Source organism: Mustela putorius, unplaced genomic scaffold (assembly GCF_011764305.1).
Source record: "Mustela putorius furo isolate JIRA1106 unplaced genomic scaffold, ASM1176430v1.1 tig00537227_pilon_pilon_pilon, whole genome shotgun sequence".
NCBI lineage: Eukaryota > Metazoa > Chordata > Mammalia > Carnivora > Mustelidae > Mustela > Mustela putorius.
In genome coordinates this window covers 43,050,581-43,069,172 of record NW_025422368.1, presented here as the reverse complement: position 1 = coordinate 43,069,172, position 18,592 = coordinate 43,050,581, and the positions used below count along the sequence as shown (strand labels likewise).

The window sequence follows — 18,592 nt, the reverse complement described above, 5'->3', positions numbered from 1 at the left end:
AAAGGAAAAAAAAGAGATTAGCCTTCTCACTCCTTTCCTCTGCTGGTATTTTGATCCTTCACCACCTCAGGTCAGGGCCAGGGACTTGCAGCCTCTGTGTAGGTTTTCTTCCCGTTTCCCAGCTTCTCTAGAGCTTCCTTTAAGACCTGGTCCTCAGAACCGTAGTTTTAGCTTGTTGTGCAGTCTAGGTTGGCCAAGTGTTTCTGGAGAGAATACTGGAATGACCCTTTTATTTAATATTCAAGTTGCTCTTGTTAAGGACATACTATCTTGCTGGATAATATTTTTCTAAAAGTATTGAAAAATTGTCATTTATCTGAAAAAAACAAAAAACAAAAAACAACCCCCCCCCCCAAACCTAAGCAAATAATTTTCAGAGAGATTTTGGTTCTGTAGAAGTTATTACCATACTTGTATTTTTTTCCCTTTGTGTTTCTGCAGATTAGTATAGTTTATATATTTTTTTCTTTTTGGGTTTTTGAGTCAGGGTTTACTTTAATTCAGTTTCTTGATTCGATTCATGTTTCTGTGATTAAAGGAAAACTCTGGTTTAAAAAGTAGTCAGATGGCTGCTTTCTTTAGCCAAGACTTTTTTTCTTCTTTAGAAGAACATTACATAATTTGTCTTTCAATAATGTTTAACTTATTGATTTAAGGAAAGTTTGACTAAGCAATTTTCATATATTGAAATATTAAATAAGCAAATGGAGAATCTGTTTTTTAAAATATATTCTCCACGTACTTTTTAAAAAAAGATTTATGTATTTATTTTAGAGAGACTGAGGCAGAGGGTGAGACAATCTCAAGCAGTCTCCATGCCCAGCCGAGCCTGACATGGGGCTCAATCCCAGGACCCTGAGATCATGACCTGGGCCCAAATCAAGAGTCAGATGCTCAACCAACTGATCCACCCAGGGACCCCTCCCTGATGTACTTTCTGATGTACAAGTTAACTCACAAAGGTAAAGGTTTCCATGCTAATTCAAACTGTGGTGTCCTTCTTCCTTTTCCATTTCATTGATTTTGTTTGTTTGTTTGTTTGTTTGAGTCTGTGTTTGTAGGTGAATATGAGTGAGCTGAGGACAGTTAATTAACAAGCATTTATTGCCTATCCATTATATACATAATGAATCAAAAAATAGACATAACACTTAACAAAGCATCTGGGGTGAAATAAGAGAAAAAATATGTTCACGGTTCCTGGGAAACTTAGAACGTAAATAGGTAGAAACAGAGTGAAAGAACAAACTTGAGATGACATATGAAATGTGAAATTATTTAGAACATATTAAATATATCACGAATAAGAGAATACAGAGTGAATGATCAGAGCAGAACTGGGCCAGTCTTAGAAAACTATCTTCAGTTGGAGAATATCGAACCAAAATTTGAGATTGGATTTGGTCCAGGATTAATGGAAATGGGTGAGATTGATTTCCATGTGTGTGGTGGAAAGTATGGGGGCCAGGGGTAGCTTAGTGTGTAAAAGGGATTGCCAGTGAAGGTAAACATATCTCTAGTGACTTGGGAAATGATTTAAAGAAGTGAATCTGGAAAGATAAATTTAAATGCACAATCTGTGACCCAAATTTTTTTAAACGAATCCTTTCAAAATGTTACAGAAGGCTTGTTGTTTGAGAAGAACTGTGTATTTGTTCTGTATGAAACAGTTTGAAATGATGATAATGGATAACAGAGCTTAAATAAATGACAAGTAGCAAAAAATATATGATTTATTATCACATACCTAACTGATGAGTGTACAATATGAATGTCTTATTTCTCTAAGCTGACAAGTAATTGAAATAATGTGGACACTTTTGGACTCTCTGTATTGCTCAGATGTGCAGATGTACACACAGAAGTCTGCTGTGATGAGCTCTTGGAGTCTGAAGACTAGACTTCAAATCCCATTCTATTGATTAAGACTGCTCTACCTCTGGAGAAGTTGCTTAAATACATTCAAACTCAGTGTCCCAGGGGTGGCTGAGGATCAAACAAGACAATGTATGTGAAATTACCTAGCATATGTTAGGCACTCGATGTACTTTTACTTTATTGCTTTCCCTGAGAAGCAGTGGGGCTTTATGGAGAATGTTGTCAGGCTGGGGTGGGAACAGAGAAAATATTTGATTCATATTTTAAGTAAAGGGTGAAGCATGTCTTTCATATTCTTTTTAGTGGAAAGATTTAGGAAGCTCCATACATCTGTATATCACCCAGTTTTCTGGAAGCGGGTCTGGGGAAAAGAGGCCTACTTATAGCCAATCACAAGGATTGGACTTTTACGGCACAGAGCAAACATATACAAAAATAGCTTTCTTCCTCCTCATAGGACTTAGTTTATTGTAGAAAGTTTGGAAAGTCCAAAATGTGAAGCCACACATTAGCCACAAAAAATGACTTTGGTGTATTTTCTTCAATTTCTTTTATGCAACATAAACTTACATTGGAATTAGCTGTACATATCTTTTATAACCAGATGTTTCTCATCTCCACTGTATAGGAAGCATATTCTTATGCCACTACCCAGAAGAATTTTCTGAAAACATAACTTTGAATGGTTATACAGTGTATCCTGTAGTATGGCTCTAACAATAATTTATTTAATTATTTCCCTATTTTTAAGGCTGTTTAGAATATTTGCCATAACACATGTCACTGTAATGATTATCAGTATATGTAAATCTCTGATGATTTATTTGAAATAGATCCAAGAAATGGAATTATTACACCACAAAGTAGAAATACCTGTAAGCCTCTTAACTCACATTGAGAATTATCCTATGGAAAGGTACCAATTTTATGTTCCTCTTACCAGTGTATGACACCCAGCATTTCCCAGAACTCTTGCAGCGAAGCATTTCTATGAAGGCTTCCTTCACAAGTGGTTGCCATGCCCATCTGGGCTGATTAATTTCTGGAAACCTTTGTTAATGGTTATTTATTAACAATCACTGCCTTTGTATCTGAGGCTTTCCATTTCTTCTTTATCTTCATTACAATTTACATGTTTCCTTTTAAAGTGTTTTCTGAAAAACAGCAAAGCAGTCAATGTGCTAATAAAACTAAAATTGAGATTTAATTTCTTAGATAAAATTGAGGCAGGCTGACAAACTCCGACTTGTGGGAAGCCTGGATGGGTGGTTGCCTGGCAAATACTTCATGAGTCATTGTTTTTAAAACCCCTAGAGCCAGGAAGAAAGGGCCGATTAGCTGGAATGAGTTTTCATATTCCCATTTCACATATTTCTAGAAACAGTACAGTTTTTGAACATGTTAAATGGTCCAAAATTAATAAATGATGATAAAAGCAGAAGATGAGCTGCTTTAGGCAAATTTGGCCCCATGACCTAGTCATGAACTTCTTTCAAGTAGGGTGAACAGTCCTTCTATAGGAGTCCCTTATACTTTTGTATTAAATGTGTACATGCCTGCTACCACACTGGCTGGTAGAGTCCTTGAGATGGAGAATGAGTGTTTCCATCTTTATTTTGCTGCTCAGACTAAGGAACAATACCTATAATAGGATCACGTAGATGAATAATTCCCTAATGACTGGCTAGAAAAAGAATTTTTGTAGCAATGAAAGAAATCCCAAAGGAAATTATTGAAATATTTGAATATATAAAAATTTTAAATGTCTCTATACACCCCCTCTTCCATAAATGTCCAAGCTCATAAACAAACTTAGATGTCAAAACAACAAGGAGAAAATATTTTCCATAAATTTGGCAGCAAGAGATTTAATCCTTTAACATATAAAGAACTCATAAAAACCAATAAAAAATATTGAGTATAAGAGTTAAATGGGTAAAGGATATAAATACATAATTCACCAAAAATAAAATAGATGAATAAATATATTTAAGGCTATGGTTCAGTAGCCAACTTCATTTTTAATTGAAGAAATGCAGAACAAAACAGTCAGATACCATTTCTGATCATTAGATGAAAAAAATTCTTTTTCTATTTTAAAAAAAGGATAATAAGCCTGGCAAAGGCAAAGTGAATGGGAATATAATTTGGTACAACCTTTTTGGAAAGCAATTTGGGAATATGTATCAAAAACTTTAAAGATGTTCATACTTTTTGTATAAAGTCCCACTTTAATAAATTTATCCTAAGGAAACAATCCAAAATGAAAGATTTATAGTACACAATATTATTTACCTTAACAAAATAGTAGAAAAATCTAAAAATTCTATCATAAGAGTTAATCAAATAAATTTTGGTATAGCCAGACAATAGATTATTAGGCCATCTTTTAAAATGTCAATGGAAATTTTTAATAACATGGCAAAATATCTATAATTTGAAGTGAAAAGTATAGTCATTTACACATACATATATATTTACATAGAAAAATTACTAGAAAGAAATATACCAGCCTATTAACAAGAACTATTTCTGGATAGTGGAATTACATCTAATTTCTCTTTCATGCATTTATGTATTTTTGAGCTTTTTGCAACAACAATGTACTGAAAATATTACCTGAAGTTAGCACTAGTTTTTATCTTAAAGAAAGTGGGTTGTTGGGCGCCTAGGTGGCTCAGTTTTTAAGTGTCTGCTTTTGGTTCAGGTCATGATCCCAGGATGCTGGGATGGAGCCCTGCCTCAGGTTTCGTGCTCAGCGGGAAGCCTGCTTCTCCCTCTCTTGCTACCCCCCTGGAGATTCTTGCCTGATAACTGTTATTTTCCCTGAAGAAGAAGCGAGATTGTCTGCTGGGCTTCTTTGGTGAAACTTGAGAAAAGTAAGCTTTACAACCGCTGCTGACACAGAGGAAGGACCTCATGTGATACTGTTTTCAAAACCTGCTCCTTATTCTTTTCCTCTGATTAGGGATGCCAGACAGAAATCTGGGAATCATCCTTCCCATTCCTATTGATCAATAAAGTTCTCATTGTCCAACCTCCTAAGTATCTCTCAAACCAATCTCTCCATCTCCTCTACTTTTTCTTCCCTTCTTTGTTGTGATAGATTCTGAACTGGTCTATCTAGGCTCCTTTGTATTCCCACCTTTCCCAACTCAATAGGGATTTTATCATATTTCCATTTGAAATACTTCACACCTTCAGTTGCCTTTAGGATAAAAATACAAATTCTGTAACAGGATATACAAGGCACTTCTTGATCTGGTTCTTGTATTTTTTCCCCATCCTTAGTATGTCCATCCATCCATCTATCTGTGCAACTATTCCATTCCGGGCCATCCATCCTCCTATTCACAAGTACCAACAAGATGCTGGAAACTGTGTAGGCTAAGTGCTAGGGAAATAATACAAAGAAATCTAGACGTGGTGTCTGTGGAAGAGCAACTTACAGTCTGGGGGGTAAACAGATATAAATACTTGTGACACATGCTGTGTTAAGGAAGCTATGAATGCACAAAGGACTGAGTGTTAGGTCCCTGAGGCAGGGGCTGGGCAGGGAGATGGAATTGGGAAAAGTTTCCTAGAAGATATGGCCCTTGAACTGAATATTGAAAGTTGAGTAGATTTTTTTGTTCTTCAGAAAGACGTTTCAGGTAGAGGCATTACTGAGAGTAAAGGTGTGGAGGATGTGACACAGCTAGTGGAACCTGCATGTCCTTTGGTGTACCTGTAGCATAGAATGCAAGACTCTAGTGATTGTGTGTGTGTGCACATGAGCACTGGGGCAGTGGAGGAGGATGGGGAGTGAGAGAAGAGACTGGAAAAGCAGGCAGAGGTCAGATGGTGGAGTTCTAGGCTCTGTTCTGAAGGCAAAGGAAAATAACTGACAGTAACCTATGAGATTTGGGATTTAAAAAGATCTAGTTGGTGATAACATGAAGAATCGGTGGGGGTCCGACGATACTGGAGGCCGTGAGGCCATCTTGTTTAGGTTGTTGCTTAGAAGAGAGATGATGAAGTCCTCAAGGCTGAACGAAGGAAAGAAAGTGGAGTGTTTTAGAAATGCTAAGGGGATATTATGCTCTGTAGCAATGCTTCTCCAGGTATGACAGTCTGTGAACTGGTTGTGACTCGTCTGCTATGAGATAAATACAGGAATTGACCTAAGAATTTAGAAACTTTTGCATTAAGTGAAAGGCAGAATCTTTTATCTGTTAAGTCTAATAATGAAAAACCTAGACTTGTATTATTTTGTAGATCTTTGCTTTTTATTTCATTTATCTAGTAATTAGCTTTTACTGTATTTTATCCAAGTATTGGACAATATAGGCAAGCAATACAAAGTGGACCTCAGCACAGTTGGCTGAGAGGCACTCGGCTGCAGGACGTGGTGATTGAGTGAACATGGGAGTGGGCAGAGGAGGGGTGTAAGATGACCCTCGGGTCTGATGATGGCGTGATAGTTAGAGAAAGTTAAAGAATCAGCCTTTTTTTGGCAAGAAGGTAAATTCCCACTTCCTGTTATTTTGGGCTACAGTCATATAGTTTTTTAAAGATTTTATTTATTTATTTGAGAGAGAGAGATAGAGAGAGGGAACACAAGTGGGGTGGGGAGAGGCAGAGGCAGAGGGACAAGCAGGCTCCCAGGGAGCCCGACACTGGGCTTGATCCCATGACCCTGGGATCATGACCTGAGCTGAAGACAGATGCTTAATGGACTGAACCACCTAGGAGACCCCGGCTACAGTCATATTTTTAAAAATGCATTTGGGGAAAAAAATGTTATAATCTTTTATGCATCTAGGGTTTTCATGCACCATTTTCTCTATCAGTAACATTCCTTACTCCCTTCTTCACTCGACTAATACTTAATATAAAGACAAATGTTGTAAAAGCATTTATGTATCATCCGCATTGGGCTAAATGCCTTACATTCATTAATTTCATTCACTCCTTTCATTCACTCCTATTGTATTAATTTCATACAATAACCCTGTGAAGGAGGGATCTCATTTTGTAGATGAGAAGACTGAGGTTCAGAGAGGCTAAGTAACTTGCTGAAGGTCACCCAGCAGTAAACTGGGAGAGCTGGCCTTTGAACTCAAGAAATTCAATTCAAGAAAACACATGTGCATGTTGTCTAGTCAAGCCTCAGAGCAACTGATGCCTCTTCCTGGACAGCAGTCTTCCCTGCTGTCTTTACTTATTGGTGCATCTTCTGCATTTCCACAGAGTACATGAGCACATCTGTCTCTGTCATGGCACTTGTCATGCTTGATTAGAAGCATTTGTCTGTTTGCTGTTTCCCTTTCTTTCCTAAACCGTGAACTACTTGAGGGAAGGACAGACTCCTGACATCTCTGATTCTTCAATCCAGAGTGATTCTTCAACCCAGTGCTCAGTGCCCAGTGTTAAGTAGGAGTTCGGTAAATGTCTGTTGAATAAATGGAGGTGTGAGAAAACATGGGGAGATGTTAAAGGTGGCCGGAGACTAGGGAGTATGGGTTAAGTGTAAACAGGTAAATTGGGGTCACATCATGAAGATTGTTAAATTCTGGGTTTAGGAATTCGCAAATAGCTGTCCCAGAATCCTTTATTCTCTTCAACTGCATTGATATTAGACTTCTCAGTGCTTCTCAGTAACTCTATGCTGGGGACACTAACCAGTGATACGCCAGTATATGTTTAACAGCTACCTCCTCCTTCCTTGGCTCCACAAAAAGCCCCGATTTGTTGTGCTTTTCGATTTCCATGCTGTACATACTTCCATCACGGCCAATTTCAAGCTCCCGATATGAGGCTATTGAACATGAAAATGGGAAGAGACTCGCAGTATCATGCCAATATAAAATATTTTCACCACACAGTTACAACAGACACAAAGAACTTGAGGACCACAGCTAATAGTAAAATGTAGTGAAGTAATTAAGAAGGGATGAGTTTTGAGGGTTTATTATCTTTGTTTTTAATATGTCTTTAATTATAAGTTTAAATAATTTAATTTTAATAATGGCTGTGTTTAACATCTGGCTTACGAAATTCCTTAAATTTTAACAACTGGCTTCCAAGAGCTGATGTGAGCTGACACCACTGTGGCTAATCTCTTTATCTGGAGAGTCATTCAAGCCCAGCTCCTGGCCTAATCTTATTCCTAAGCAGGTCACTATAAGAAGTTCTGGATGAGGGGTGCCTGGGGGGCTCAGCCGGTTAAGCATCTGCCTTCAGCTTAGGTCATGAGCCTCGGATCCAGTGGGATCCGGCTGCCTGCTCTCCCAGAAGCCTGCTCTGGGATGAGTCTACTTCTCCCTCACTCTCTGCCCCCCCCCCCCCATCTTGTTCTCTCTCACTTGCTCTGCTCTCTCTCAAATAAATAAATTAAAAATCTTAAAAAAAAAAAAAAAGAAGTTCTGGGTGAGTAGCTTTTTGAGGCAGCATTAGTTCCCTCGTAATCTGCTCTAATCTTTGTGATCCAGTTCCTGAGAACTTAAGTTTTGATCTTGTTTTACAATAAACAACATGACCTTCAGATACCACCATCCTTGTGGAGACTGTCCAAATACTAGTTTTCCTCTGATGCCTTCTTGAGTCAAGGTTAATCAAATCACAAAAGTTATGCACTGTACAGTGTGGTGCCATTTACATGTGGACTGATTGCTTGGACTGTCTAGCTGCTACATTTTGTTCTATGGCTTACCTGCCCCAGCACTGCTTAAATATGTGCCCTGATGTTTGGGCTTGCTTTGATTTATAGTACATGGTTCTTCTGACCTGCTGATCCTCTTAATTTTGAATCTGCTTTTGGACTGAAGATTCTGTATTCCTTTGGCTTCCATAACGGACATTTGGCCTTATTCCATGATCTGATTATAAGGCTGTCTGGCTTCCTGACTTTGAACTAGCCAACCACAGCTCAAATTCAGATGCTGATAAAATAGCAATATTGAAAATGAGCTAATTTAAGCAGGTATTACTATATTTTTGTTAGCCCTATCTGTCAATAGTTCCAAAAAAAACCAGGTTGCCTTATTTGCGAACAATTCCTGGAGATCTTCTGGGAATTTTAAACGGTGCCTAAGTTAAAATAATGGAGCAAATGAATTAAACAAATGGCAGCTCTTCACTAGCTATCAGTTCAAGGAAGGTTCAGAGGAGATGGAGTGAACACCTGGGTCTTTTATAGATTGAGTTTTTCTTTGCTATAGACTGTAGGAAGGCCATATGGGATAAATCTAGGCCAAGCACTAGACGTTTCTGAAATAAAAGACACTATACTTATGCATGGTCTTATACTTCTTTGTTATTTGAACCTAATAAAATCAAGGCTCTTCATTAAGAAGGGGGCTTGGCATTTCTCTTAGTGCTCAATAGATATTAACACTAGTAACCTAATATTGATACAGAACTTATGTTAATAGATTTCAGTCTTGAATATTGTTGACTGATGTAGAGAGCAACTTGAGAAAACCACAAGGGGAAAAGCACGTTAAAAACTTGAGTTGGTTCTTCCAATGGAAAAAAAACCTAGGATTCATGCTGTTGGTCAGAGGTGAAGAATTGCCCCTGTGCCTCAGGCTTCATTGACACTTTGCCCTGTGTAGACGTGACTGGGGTAGTTCCCCAGAAAAGTTCTGTGAGCTTATCACTGAACAGAATGAATCCTTAGTAACTCCAAGATTGTTTGATTTTTCCACACTCCAAGAGAGTCGTGTTTAATGACATAGTAAAAATCTGCCCTGGGACAGGAAGTTGGTTTTCTGAAGAGTATTTTCATTCTCAGACTCTATTTGTAGAGAGAATTACCTTAAATCTTTTCTTGGAAAGGTAGGGTTAGAAACAAATATTCCAAGAAATAAATGAACAACTGAGTGACTTAGGAGAGCTTGGCATCTTATCTTTTCATCAAGGAAAGTGGTACCAAGCAGGAACAGCCAGCTTCGTGGGCCCTCGAGCCATGCCATTGCAGAGTCCTGTGCTGAGAAAGTTTCCACACTTGGCTTAACACTGTTGTCATTTTGGATTTCTTAATTTGTGAACAAGGGGCCCCGCATTTTCATTTTTCATCGCTGGGCCCTGCAAGTGATGTAGCACGTCCTAATGACAAAAGAGGTGGGATTAGGCGTTCAAAGAAGATTTTTTTTTTTTTTTCCTGCAGGAATGCCGCAGGATAACACTGCAAACATGACTTGAAAAAAAAAGTTGTAATTTTTATTTAACCAGCCAGGCAAGAATAAACTGAGAGTGCCACAAATGGTGTTATAAACACCCAAGTGTGTACAACAGCTACCATTTAGATACCCCATGCCAGGTTGGGACACATCCCCTCATCCTTCATTCCCTACTTTGCAGTTGAGGATAGGAGACACAAAAAAGATAAGAAAATCATCAATAGTCTTATAGGTAAGTAAATAGCAGAGCTTAGATTTAAACTAAGAAGTAGGGCTCCAGAATGTTTTCTATGTCATGTTTTTCCTTTTTACTAAGTGGAGCAATGACATTGATGCTAAAAGATGTTTTGCAGTATCTGTAGATATTATGCTAGTTATTATTTTTAAATTCAGAGAAAACTAATGAGCTAGGGCACTTTCAATGGCCTAAGCCAATGGGTATTTGGAAGCTAATAGCGAATTGCATCATAGAACAAAACACATTCTTTCCTTTGGGACATCAACTACTGACTACTCTATTAAGGGGAAGGTACTAAACGCATCACAGTTTAGTGTCTTGTAACTGGCATTCAGTTTTGACTCAAATATTTTTAACTACACTACTAACCTTATGTGCTAGAGGCAACATTTTCCTCCTTAGGAATTTATCCTATACTTTATTCCTTCCAGAGAATTGAGAATTTGGCTTGTACTTGCTGGATATGTTACATAATCCTATAAAGCCATTTTCAAATTAAAGATTCTTACCTCGACCTTAGTTTTTGAATTCTTTGTAGATATCAGACCATACTGGTTGGAGGACAGCCTCTAGCATCTCATGGCTAATTCTCTGGTCCTTACATTTGCATCTGTAATAAAGATAGTAGAAACAGATAGCTCTCATAGTTGCCACAAGACTAGAAAGCACTCAGCACTTGCTAGAACATAATTAACGCCCTGTAAATAGGAATAATTGTTTCATTTATGAAAACTCATATGGAATAGTACCGTAGGTGGATCTCAGGGATATAACATCTCTAAGCTTCAGTTTCTTCAGCATCAAATCAAGTTAATAACACCCATCTCACAGGGTGTTACAAGGATTAAGTAGGATAATGTGTAAGAAGTGTTTAGCACAAGGCCTGGAATATACTAAGTTCTTATTCTAAAGTATCTCCTATTATTCAATTTGAATTTTCTCTCTGTAATGTAGGTCTAGGTAATTTCCCAGTGTGATCTTGGACCTGGTATATACAACTATTTTATTTTTAATAACATTTTTTGTCTTTTCCTTCTCCATAGGTCATACTCTGTTAGGAGAATGAGATAAATGTTGGGTTTTACTGTACAGTAATACTTTTCTGTATTAATTATGCATCTTAAAAATAAAATTTGGAAAGATATGTTGGTCTTTTTCCAATGATCCTTTTATAAAGGGCTATTAAAATAACACATAAAAGAAATAATGTTCATTCATTATTCATACGTTGTAGCAGTGATTACATCAGCTCAGGCTGGCCATCGATCGGCCCTCAGAACCCTCAATTCAGCCTGAGCTCAAGGAGCAGGCAGCAGAGGGAAGGCAAACAGCACATCTCCTGTGTTTTCCAGAACTAGTTCCACCAATGAGGCCCTCCTTCTGTTCCACTCCTCCACAGGTCCCTTTCCCTCTGCCCACCAGTATGGTTGGGTCCTTTTAGACAAGAAACAAAATAATTTTTCTCTTAAACTTGTTCCTGCCTTCAAGTAATTTTTCATCTTTCCCTTTTATTTGACTGCTAACCTTCTGATTAAAATGGTCTTTACTTCCTTAACATGTCTTACTTTTCACTCCCTGTGTTCACCCTCTCTTTTATCCCTATGACTTTCTGGCAACGGTTATCTTGAAAGCAATAAGAACTTCCCAAGTCATCAAGATGTTTGACCTTTTCTTAGTCTTCATTCTTCTTGACCTGTCTGAAACATGTGATACTGTTGAAATTCTGACAATCCCTTAGAGTCTGGGACATTGTTCATGTTTTTCTTGATATTTGTGTCTTGGTTTGTTCACAGAAAATGGGAATGATGCCCACTTTGCAGAATGTTGTGAGGATAAAATAAGATGTTATTGTTAACATATATAGCAATCAATAAGATTCACCTGATAATCTCATTTATTCCTAAGACTCTAAGTCTTACACTACATAGATGTATCTGTATATTTCTTTTGCTCTTTCTCCTGATATTCATTCTTCCTTTTGACCTCTATTTTTATCTGTAATAATAAAACCATGGGTGGTTAGAGCTGGAAGAGTTCTTAGAGAGAGCACTCTCAATTTACAGTGGAAGAAATGGTAGTGTGCAGGGTAAATTGGTTTAGGCCAAAGCTGCTGGGTGAGTGAGGATGGCTTTAGCTTCAAGTAACAGAAATCCCAATGAAACTGGCTTAAATGTGTGATCTTCCATAACAAAAAATACAAGAGTATGGCATGCTAAGGTTGATTAGTATAGCAGTTCAATGACAGCTTCAGGGGCCCAATTTTTCTCTCTCCTGGCTCTGCTATCCTCAGCTTGTTGGTCTGTTCACAGAACTACAAGCGGTTCCTACTGCCCTATTCATACCTGGCAATGTCCACTGAAAGAACAGACCATCTCTTCTGGTATAGCTCTTCTTTTTTTTTTTTTTAACTTTTTCAATTTATTTATTTTCAGAAAAACAGTATTCATTATTTTTTCACCACACCCAGTGCTCCATGCAATCCCTGCCCTCTATAATACCCACCACCTGGTACCCCAACCTCCCCCCACCCCGCCACTTCAAACCCTTCAGATTGTTTTACAGAGTCCATAGTCTCTCGTGATTCACCTCCCCTTCCAATTTACCCCAACTCCCTTCTCCTCTCTAACACCCCTTGTCCTCCATGATATTTGTTATGCTCCACAAATAAGTGAAACCATATGATAATTGACTCTCTCTGCTTGACTTATTTCACTCATGGTATAGCTCTTCTTAAGAGTGAGAGTTCATTACCCTGAATCACACAGCCGATTTTCCTTCATGCTTCATTGACCAGACTTGGGACTTGCCCCGGGAAAGGGAGATGTGATTGACTTAGACCAATCAGAATTTACCCCCTGAGGCTGAGTCCAGCCTCCTCTGAAGCACAAGGACTACCAAGTTGGGCCAATGCAGAAACTAAATCTGATTTCTTTGAGACTAGAAAGGAAGACGGCACAGTGGAAAATGAGGGTTGGGCCGGGTCCCACAGTGTCTGTCACTGTCTCCCAACCACGACTGAACTCAGGTTTCCTGATCCCTACCCAACACTCTTTCAATAATTCCTACTGCCTCTCAACCACTGGAGTCAGACTCAACATGTCCACCATCTAGCTGATCACCTTTCCACTCAGACTTGCCCCTGCCAGGGCAGGGGCATATTTTCCTATGTATTAGCCATTTTCTTCTGCAAGTGGGCTACCATTTTCTTTACTAGTTAGCCATCTTTGACTTCTTTCCCTTCTTCTTCTTCTTTTTTTTTTTTAATTTTATTTGACAGAGAAGGAGAGGCAGCTAGAGAGGGAATACAAGTGGGGAGTGGGAGAGGGAGAAGCAGGCTCCCTGCTGAGCCAGGAGCTTGATGTGGGGTTTGATCCCAGGACTCGGGATCATGACCTGAGCTGAAGGCAGATGCTTAACAACTGAGCCACTCAGGTACCCCTCCCTTCTTCTTCATAGTTCATTTTCTTTTTTTTTTTTTTTAAGATTTTATTTATTAATTTGACAGAGAGAAATCACAAGTAGACGGAGAGGCAGCCAGAGAGAGAGAGAGAGAGAGGGAAGCAGGCTCTCTGCCAAGCAGAGAGCCCGATGCGGGACTCGATCCCAGGACTCTGAGATCATGACCTGAGCCGAAGGCAGCGGCTTAACCCACTGAGCCACCCAGGCGCCCCCTTCATAGTTCATTTTCTAAATCTTATTTAATTTCTCTATTTAAAAAAATCTCATTCACTGTTTTCTTTCCATTATTACTATTAGTTCTGGGTGACATCTTTATTATATATGACTTGGATTAGTACAATAGTCTGGTAACTGATCTTTCTGATTCACTTCTCTTTCCAATTCTCATTTACTCTTCAAATCGCTGCCATATTCATCTTCCTAAAACATTCTTCTTACTTTTGAAAAAACTTCTTTAGAGGGATGCCCAATGAGACTAAGCTCTAGTAGTTTTTAAAAACTAGAATAAATTGTTATTTGAAAGTTGCCTGTAGCTTCTATTTCTAGTGTTAGAATTTACAAATTTCCTTGGGGCAGATATCCTTTAAGCTGAGAACAATCTATAGAATAGTCTCTTTTAGATAGATAGAAGGCCATCAGATACCAGTGTAGAGGAAAGCATGCAACAGAACTTTTGTTTTACATTGACAAATATTGCCTTTCTGGGAGGTTGCAAAAAAAAAAAAAAAAAAAAAAAAAAAAAAAAAAAGATGGGTGTATTTGCATAATGTGCAAGGAGCCTTCTGGGAAGTAGTGGATAAAACTCTGACACTTTCCTTTCTGAAGTTTAACATTATTAGAAAAGTATCAGATGAATTAAAATGGACTCAACTTAGGTCATTTGGCAAAGATATCAAACGGCTTTGAGGAATAACACATTATAATAAAAAGAGAATCCAGAATGATGACCAAACCCATATGAGAAGTTTAGAATGGGTTTGGAATGGAAGGCCTGGTTCTAGAATGGGCTATCTGAGCTTAGTGGGAAGGCTTTAAAAAAAATGCTGCATGCACATGTAAGTGTAAATATATACATGCTGGAAGCTGAAGTCATTGAAGGGCAAATTTAAGAGTCTAGTACTGATGTGACTTGGGGTTTCTAAAGCTGGTCTAATACTGATGGACAGCCTTCTCCACTTGAGGAATTCATACAAGGTGCTGACACCAATGAGTTAGTACTTTGTGTTCTTTGGAAGGACTGTGGGATGTTGGAGTCAGTTTTCTTGAAATCAGGCAAGAAAAAAAGATATAAAGCTATCTGGATTGGAAAGAAAGAAATAAAACTTTCTTTATTCAGAGATGACATGATCATTTACATAGTACATAGAAATTCCTATGTAATCTATGAAGGTGCTCCCAGAATTAATAAGTGACTTTAGCAAGACTGCAGAATGTGAAAACATATGCAAAAATCCATTGGACTTCAATATATAGTGCTAGCAATGAATAAGCAGACATTGAAACAAGAATGATTTAAAATAATATAAAAATATGAAATATTTGGGGATTAATTTGAGAAGAGATGTGAGTGATTGGTATATGGGAAACTATAAAATATTGCTGAGAGAAATTAAAGAAGACCAAAATAGAGAGACATAATGTGTTTACAGGTTGGAAGACTCAATATGGTGAGGAGGGCAGTTCTCTAAATTAATAGATAGATTCAGTGTAATCTCAATGAAAAGTTCATTTCAAGTCTGGGGAAAATATTTGTAAATCATATACCTGATAAAGGGCTTACATTCAGAATGTATGAAGAACCCTGGATTTTCAGGATCTTCGTATGATCAGGTATATGATATATTTTAAAATGGGCAAAGATTTGAGTAGACACTTCATCAAAAAAGCTATAAAAGTGACAAATTAAAACATTAAAAGTTATTAGTCACTGGGGAAATGCAAATGAAAACCATAATAAGATATTACTACACACCAACTTGCTGTCCAAAATTAAAAAGCAGAGACCACGCCAAGTGTTCTGGTATGGAGCAACTGACATTCTCATATAATGCTGGTAGGAATGCAAAGTGATAAACCATTTTGACAAATACCTTGACCTTTAAAAAGTACAATAGAAACCTACTATGTGACTCAGTCACTTCACTGCTAGCTATTAATGCAAGAGAATTGGAAGGCGTATGTCCACATGAAGACTTGTATATGAGTATTGGAAGTTGCTTTATTTGTAATAGCTCCAAACTAAAAACAATGTAAATGTCTATCAAAATGGTGAATGAGTAAACAAATTATGGCATATCCATAACTGGGCAAAAATAGGTCAAGTTTGAAATATTGGTTATACCTGGTGAGTCTATATTCTCCAACTGACTAACACCTCCAAACACTTGGGTCTGTCTCTTTCCTGAACAGGAATTACCTATGATGAAATGAAAACATTTTATTGTGTTTAAAAAGATATGAAAATTTTCCTAATTGTGATTATGCAATCTTCATTCACATAAGATTGGAGAATGTTTCCTTTCTATTTGGGTTGCTTAACCTCTCAATCTATTGTGAATACATTGTGTTTATCATCTTTAAAAGGCGAAAGATTTATACGATCTGAAGAGAAACCAGAGCATGTGCTTATCATCTTTAAGACATTTCTCATTACCTAAGTACCAGAAACTTTTGTTTGTGGTAGATTTGTAACTGTTCAAGGATCTCCCATATGATGTGCAGGGGTTGAGCAAAATGGCGTAAAGATACAGTTGATTATATTATAGAGAAAATATCAAAAGTCTGTTTCTGGAACATTTTTTTCTATTTTTGACCCCATGTTGAAATAATGAAACCCAGATCCTATCTAAGAAATAGGCCAATGATAAAACCTAAGAATAATTTTGTTGCGGAGTTAAAGTGAACAAGAAACTGGGCTAAAAGGAAAGCTTTATTGCAGTTTCAAATATCTGAAAAATTGGGAAATTTTATCCAGAAGGAGTTCAGGAAATTGTGTTGGATGAAAATGATGTTTTGTATTTGTTCTAATGTAAAAGCATCTATTTCCCTCACACAGAGATGGAGACGTAATGGTCTCAAATCTAATGGAAGTGCTCATTGCCAGGGGTATTGTAGTTTTGAAATGGGTTTGTTTGAGGATGCTAGGTCTAATTTCATATCATTAAACTCTGAAATTACAGAAGGCTTTCCGATGTAATCTCTGCACCTCAAAATGGCCTCATGGTGCACCACAAACCTGCTTGTGTACAAAGTCTGAAGGGCCTGTATATAAAACAGTCCACCTTTCTACAGCAACCAGCACTGTGTCTCTGTTGTTGCCCTTCTCACAGACTGCGTTTCTTGAGGTGCTCCATGTCAGAGGTCGACTTGGATACCACAGGTTTCTAAAGCTGATAATGTGGCAGTGGTGACAATGTCAGGGTTTGGATGAGACCAAATGAGAATACTAATTCCACCAGGCGTGAACTCCGTGGCCTGGATCCCATCTGTTAGCTTCCCAAGTTGAAACTTCCCCATCTGCCAAAAGGGTACCATGAATGTCAAGACTTAGCATGGTGCTTGGCACAAGAGAGTACACACTCAGCACCTGTGTGGTTAGTATTATTAGCAACCAGAAATTACCTTAGTTTTACTTCAAGTCTTAGCCTTGTGCTAAGGATAATTTCTTTTTCAAGATTTTATTTTTAAGTAATCTCCATCCCCAACATGGAGCTTGAACTCACAACCCTGAGATCAAGGGTTGCATGCTCCACCGACTGAGCCAGCCAGGTGCCCCTGTCCTAAGGTCATTTAAAAAAAAAATTATAGTGTGGAAGTGGGTGTTTTTCTCAGAAACATTTCTAGAGGAAATTTGGTGGCTGTTTATCTAGTGTTAAAAGGCCTACCCAGCCTTGTCCAAGAGATACACAATGTCCATGCCTTCAACTAGATACATAAATGGTGTTATGGAACCCCTAGATATTGTCCACTCAATTCACTGTGGGCAGGAAGAGGGTCTATTTTTAAGGGGAGGGAAGAAGACCATAAATGGCTAAAAATAAGATTCTCCTATTCTGGCTGCCATTTTCACCCTTCATTTTTCTGTCCTCCCTCCCTCCAGGGTTCCTAAAGTCCTCTTATCACCTCTGTTCACTCTCCCCTCCTCTTTCTCTTCTTTAGAAATGGTACATATTATGAAAGAGAAAATTCTTGACACCGTCCTCAGAAAGTCGTGGTGGGGGTAATGCATTTTTAATCCTGAACACCTGGTCTCCTTTTATTTGGCTGCCAGAATGAGAAGGTTTTTTGATTATTCAAAAAAGTCCTCTTGCTCACAAATGACTAAAAAGGTTAATAAATTTCAGAATCTGCCCGGTAATCCAGGGAGATAGAACTTTGCAAACACAGACTTTTCTTTTTAGATTGAATCTGACATTATGAAAAGCTACCCCTCACTTGCCACACTTGAAGTATTTATCCAGGCTTTAAACACTGAGTAGCAAGAGTGTGGCGAGGGAGCTAATATTAATTGTGGGTCAGCTCTACAGAAGGACGCTCACATACATCATCTCACGTGGGCTTCATGACAGTCCCATGGGGAATGCATCACTCTGTCCATATTTCATAGGTGAGGGCATGAGGGAGCTTCCACATGCCCTGTCAGAAAGGGACTTGCTCTAGTGCTGTTTCCTCAAATACTGGTGACCCCTTGCAGGAGTTAGTCATCTTCTCCAGCTGACCCTCTCATCCTGGTTGTGTAAAACCTTGATACAAGTGCCTCTCTGCCCACCATGCAGTGCCAATTATGGCAAGATGTGGCAAGTTCAACCACCCTGTGTGGCCAGTCTATTCTTGGGGTGTCAAGTGCAGAGGC

The 18,592-nt window shown here is 38.3% G+C and overlaps 1 long non-coding RNA gene across 1 annotated transcript in view; it reads right to left on the bottom strand.

Annotated features, from left to right (window-relative positions):
• Positions 1-900: 900 nt before the first annotated feature.
• Positions 901-18,592, bottom strand: part of LOC106005767 — a 169,485-nt gene continuing 151,793 nt past the window's right edge. Inside the window, exons 6-7 of the long non-coding RNA XR_006604617.1 lie at positions 10,791-10,891; positions 901-3,032 (exon numbers count right to left, since the gene is read on the bottom strand). This is a non-coding gene — a long non-coding RNA (uncharacterized LOC106005767). The remainder of the gene's footprint in view (positions 3,033-10,790; positions 10,892-18,592) is intronic.